A 5,583-nucleotide genomic window follows, 5' to 3' on the forward strand; every position below is an offset into this window, starting at 1 on the left:
GAATTTAGCATACCGAGTCATTTGAGACAATGCCTCCACAAAAGGAATTCTCGGTCATTTTGGTATTGCTCATCATTTTGGTCGTTCTTCATCTGGACGGGTAAGGAATTCTCGGTTTGTCAGGTGGGGGTACCACCTCCTTATCCATGTTCGCCTTCAAAGTGATCGCCTTCACTTGTTCTCTCAGATTAGTCTCAGTGTTGCTAGGTAGACTCCCTTGAGGTTTCTCTGATAGAGACTTCGCAATTTGCCCCACCTGGTTCTCTAGATTGTGCAATGAAGCAGTGTGGTTGTGAAGTGTAGCTTCGACCGATTGAAACCGATTATCCGATGTTTGCACAAATCTGGTCAAAGCTTTCTCTAAATGGCTCATCCGGGTCTCCAAACCTGAAACACGATTCTCTATGGTTGGGGCTTGTTGTTGTTGGAAAACTCGGGGTTGCTATGGCCTTCTACTTCCCTTGGTTGTTACTCCACAAAAAGTCGGGGTGGTTCTTCCAACCCGGATTGTAAGTATTGATATATGGGTTACCTTGGTTCCTCATGGCATTACCTACATAATCAACTTGCTCAACTGAAGATGCATCTCTAATAGAAATAGGGCAATCGGTTGGAGTATGTCCTCCCCCATAACCTGTGTAAGTAGTAATGGCCGCCAATCTATTAGAAGTTAGAAGATCTAACTTCTTCTTCAAAGATTCCACTTGGGCCGCTAAGGAAGTGACTGCATCTATTTCTTGAAGTCCGGCGACCTTTTGCTTTCCCACGCATTCCACTGACAACTGTTTATGGCCTTGTCTTCTACTAATTGTCGGGCTTCATCCGGGGTTTTACTCCCCATTGTACCTCCTGCGGTGGCATCTAGCAATTACCTTGTACTCGGATTCAACCCATTATAGAAAGTTTGAATGATCATCCATTCGAGAAATCCGTGTTGTGGGCACCTTCGGAAGAGATCCTTGAAGTGCTCCCATATCTCAAACAATGATTCTAATTTCATCTGCACAAACGACGATATCTCATTGCGAAGCTTGGCCGACTTCCCTGGAGGAAAGTATCTGGCAAGAAAAGCTTCGACAATTTTATTCCAAGTCGTGATGGATGCTTTTGGCAAGGAATGAAGCCACTGCTTGGATCTTCCATTGAGAGAGAATGGGAAAGCCCTCAATCTAATAGCATAATCCGATACACCGTTAATCTTCAGCATATCACAAACTTCTAAGAATTTCTCTATATGGTTGTTTGGATCCTCATCGGCCAAAAAATTGAACTGCGCTGACTGCTGAATAATTTGGATGAATGCCGACTTTAGCTCAAAGTTCAGAGCCGTAATCGGGGGTCGCACAATACTTGATTGTGTGCCCAAAACTGAGAGTCTAGCATAATCAGAAAGTGTTATTTGTTGCTCATTCTGTTATGCCATATTATCTGACCCTTGACCATCCACTTCAGCTCGGATTGCCTATTCTTATACAGGTTCTTTCCCCCTTCTTCTAAGTGTTCGCTCAAGCTCAGGATCTCCTTCAATAATTTGTGAAGGGTTCCTTAAGGTCATAACCTGGAGCTGCAATCAAAAAGAAAAGAAAAATCTGAACGATGATAGAATAAAAAAATGTGAAATAGAATGAATGATGAATAGCTAAGAAGCAAAGTGCAAAGTATCTCTAAACGCCTACTCCCCCAACGGGTCCAAAAACTTGACAAGGACCACCGCAAGTGCACGGGTTTGTCAAAGTAATAATCCTAGGTGAGTGGGGTATTGTATCCACAGGGAGTAGGGAATAAGAATACTTAAATTGCTACTTAACCAAGTAAAAATGAAAAATGATTGTGTTGATAAGACATAGTGTAAATAAGAATAAAAGAAACAAGAAAGAGAAGCACAAGTAAATGAGAGCTAAGGCAATCGATATAAATAGGGTACTCCGATATTATTCCACCTAGGACAATCGTTTCAAGTGTAGAACCAACTATTATGCTTCCTAATTAATGCATAAATTAGTCGTGGAAATCCATCAATGCATGGTCCCAAATCTAAGGTCAACTGTGACTAACTCCATAAGATGTCCCGGTGGAGAAATCGAACAATCTCAATACCTCACACTTGTATAGAATTGCGTGGAGTTCTAGGGATTCCAAGTGATAAACCCTCTTCTTAGATGTAGACCTAACCCTTTGGTCTAGGTGAGAGGTCCTTAGTCACAATTAAGCCCTACGTGCTAAAATCACTTCAACGCTTTACTTTGTTGTATTTGCAACTAAGCCCCACCGGAAAGTCTTCCCTTAGCCAGTTCACTCTACTATGACCAGAAAGAACTCAAGAAAATGGAGGTAGGATAAATCACGTCGAAGGGGAAAGGGGACGCTCCGCTACCTCTCGACTCACCCTCTCATCCCTCTCTAATCTAGTTTTGTCTATTTCTCATGGGGTGTCACTCACTCATAAGGGTTACCAAGGTGAAACATTCAAGATTGGAACTCAATTAAAACATCAATTAAGGAAAGCATAATAAAAGGTTTAATGAAACAAATACATCCTAGGGTTCACAAATCCAAGTATCCAGTACGGGGTTTAGCTCTCCATGGAGCTAGTTACAATCAACAATGCAATCAAATGTAAGAACAAGTAATCCATAGAAAAACCCCCTCTGTAATCATGTCAATGGTCTTGTGGAGTGGCCTCGTCTCCTCCAAAGGTCCCCTTGTCTGGCCTAGGACACACCTCGCCGGATTAGTGCCGACGAAAGCTCCCCCAATAACCTTCTTCCAAGTAAAGCACGATGTTGAAGCCGTAGAACCTCTCCAAAACCCTTGCCAATACCTCTCAAAACCCTAGCCATCGTCCTCTTGAAAGTTGGGGAAAAGATGGAGAAAAGAATGCTGAAATCAGGCTAAAAATCTGCTTTTAAAGGGCAGGAATTGGGCATCCACACGCCCCTGTGGATTTTTCGCACGAGTGTGGGTAATTTCCACACACTTGTGTGGATTCTCTGAAATTCAATTTCTCAGCCGACTGTGAATAGTACCTGCTGCAGTAAATTGCTACAGTATTTTCTGCAGTGCTCTATTACAGTACCGGCTCGAAACACTCCTGAATCCATGTTTTTATCGAGGTAACCTAAATGGGCACACGTTTACATCATAGATCATTTTGCTTCTTCAATAAACGGCCTCATTGGAGGAGCTCTTGCTATCAATGCACAAATCGGGGTACTCGAATGTGACTGCCTTTGTGCCCTTCCAAATCATTGTGCTAGCTTGAATACAAAAAAGTTGGCACACATTCTAGCATCTTGAACCTAACTTATGTCTTCGCGTTTGATCCTTCTTAAGATTTTCTCCAAATAGTGCGTTCACGATCTACATTGGCTTCTTTCTTTAACATTCGGCTTCACAACCCTATATACATGAAAGTAACACAAATACACAAGTATTAGTACTAAAACCTGATAAAAGTAATGCTCAACATAAGGAAAGAATACTTCACATTCTTATCAAACAAGCACGTATCAGATGTAAAATTTTCCTGCCTTCTGTATGTGAAACATACTGCCTCACTACAAGATCGTCACAAATTTTGTAAAAAAAAGGATCCTACCCAACAAAATGCTTCAGATCTGAGCTAAATTTCTTACGTTGTTGATATGAGAACTGTGATGGAATAGTGCCTCCAACCAGATAATTTGTGATATCAGGGAACCACGGAGCATCTGCATCTTGAATTTCCTGTTCTTGAGCTAAATAGAGATACTATTCAAGGAAGGTGTCACCCACTTCTTTTTCTCGTCTGAACTTACTCCTTGAGTGGTCCAAAGGAGATAAATAGTAGGCTACCACATTTTTCAGATCCCCATTAGTTTTTAATTTCCGAACCAAATTCTTGAAGAAATAGAATCCATCTGATCAATTACACCTGTACATCGAACTTAGTCAACAGGTATCGGAGGGCAGCATGATTGGTATATACCACAACCTTAGATAAAACTGGGTTTGAGCAAAATTTGTCAAAGGTGTATACAATGGCTGGTAGCTCCTTTTGTGTAGTGGGATAATTTTCTTGGGCAGGTATCAACATCTTGCTCGCATAGTAGATAGGATGAAAATGTTTATCATGTTTACCAAGTAATACCCTGTGAGTGACACAGGGGTCGTATTCCATAGGGCCAAGGAAGTATTATTACTCACTCTTCATCTATTATCTAGCCTACAATCCTTAGTAAGAAGAACAAATAAAGCAAAATAAACTAACCTAAGCTAATCCTATGGCCGGGTAACTAACACACATGAATAAATAAACAAGGGAGTGTCAAGCAAGAGAAGGTAATATTTGTATAAGACATCCTCCTAGGGCTATCATTAAGTCCCAAACAGTGTATTGACGATAGTTGAGACCTAGAGACCTCGTGATCCCACACGAATGTCAATCGGAATCAATTCTAGATCAACACACCTATGATCACGTTAAGTTCTAGGAGTTCTCTAATAGGAGTCAACCTACTATCCTTCGGCTTAAACCTAGAAATGGAGGGCTACCAACACCCGATCTCGCAGCGTGTAGGTACAAGTACCCCCTTTCAATCTCTCCTAGATCTAGTACATGTGAGTAGGTCACATCTATGCATACAACTCATAATAGAATCACAGATTTCTCCATAAATGTAATTCTAAGCATCAAAGTATGAAAGATTGAATCTTAAACAACCATCAAATTAAATGAAAAACAACATCCCAAGTTCATACACAAGATTAACCCTAGGATTCATCCAAATCCAAACACAATAATAAGTTAATCCCTCATGATAAGGGACACTTATACAATATACAAGGAAGATAAAAACATAAAAGAAGTGATGAAAACCTTCTCTAGGTAGTGTTCTCCTTGAATGGATGAAGCTTCAAATAGTGATGTAATGATGGCTTAGATCTTCACTCCAACTCCTTCTCCTATGCTCCTCTCCCTCTTGGTGGTGATGTGTAGTCGTTTCCCACAAAGAACATCGCTAGAAGATTGCCGAAAGGCCTCAAGAAAGTGTGGTGGCGGCAGTCCAAGAGGCTAAGAAGAAGTCTCCCTTGCTTTGCCCTAGAAGAGCCCTTTTATCATGCCCCAAAACAATGTATCCCGGGATCAATGAGGGGTTCTATCTATGAGTGGGTCAATGGTGGCCTCATTGAGGCCGTATGAATTAAGCAAAAACCATTCTTCTCTTGCTATAGTGTTCATCCCGAAGTCAATCCCAGGCAGCATTGAGGCCATATGGCTTGGATCAATTCTTGATTGGAAAATCATACAGGTGCTATAGTGGTTGCTACGGTAATCTTGCTACAATGCCACTGCCATAGTACTCTAGCTATTGTAATCTGCTACAGTAAATATGCTATAGTACCATGACCTGATTTTCTTCTCTTTTTTCCACCTAAATCGTATCTTCGTGTCTTCCATGGCATTTTCATACCCTACAAAGCAATAATAGTCGATTAAGCACAAAATGGGCATCCATTCATATAAAAATACATGCTAGAAGTATCAAATACATATACTATAATACGTATATTTAGACACTTATCACTATCCAACCATTAGAG

General features: G+C 40.9%; 1 non-coding gene across 1 annotated transcript; it reads left to right on the top strand.

The window, feature by feature from the left end:
* The first annotated feature begins 926 nt into the window (after positions 1–926).
* LOC120279804 lies at positions 927–1,033 on the top strand. The gene has a single exon (XR_005542105.1). It is a non-coding gene; the product is annotated as a small nucleolar RNA R71 (small nucleolar RNA).
* The last annotated feature ends 4,550 nt before the right edge of the window (positions 1,034–5,583 follow it).

The sequence above is a fragment of the Dioscorea cayenensis genome, chromosome 16 (assembly GCF_009730915.1).
Source record: "Dioscorea cayenensis subsp. rotundata cultivar TDr96_F1 chromosome 16, TDr96_F1_v2_PseudoChromosome.rev07_lg8_w22 25.fasta, whole genome shotgun sequence".
Lineage (NCBI taxonomy): Eukaryota > Viridiplantae > Streptophyta > Magnoliopsida > Dioscoreales > Dioscoreaceae > Dioscorea > Dioscorea cayenensis.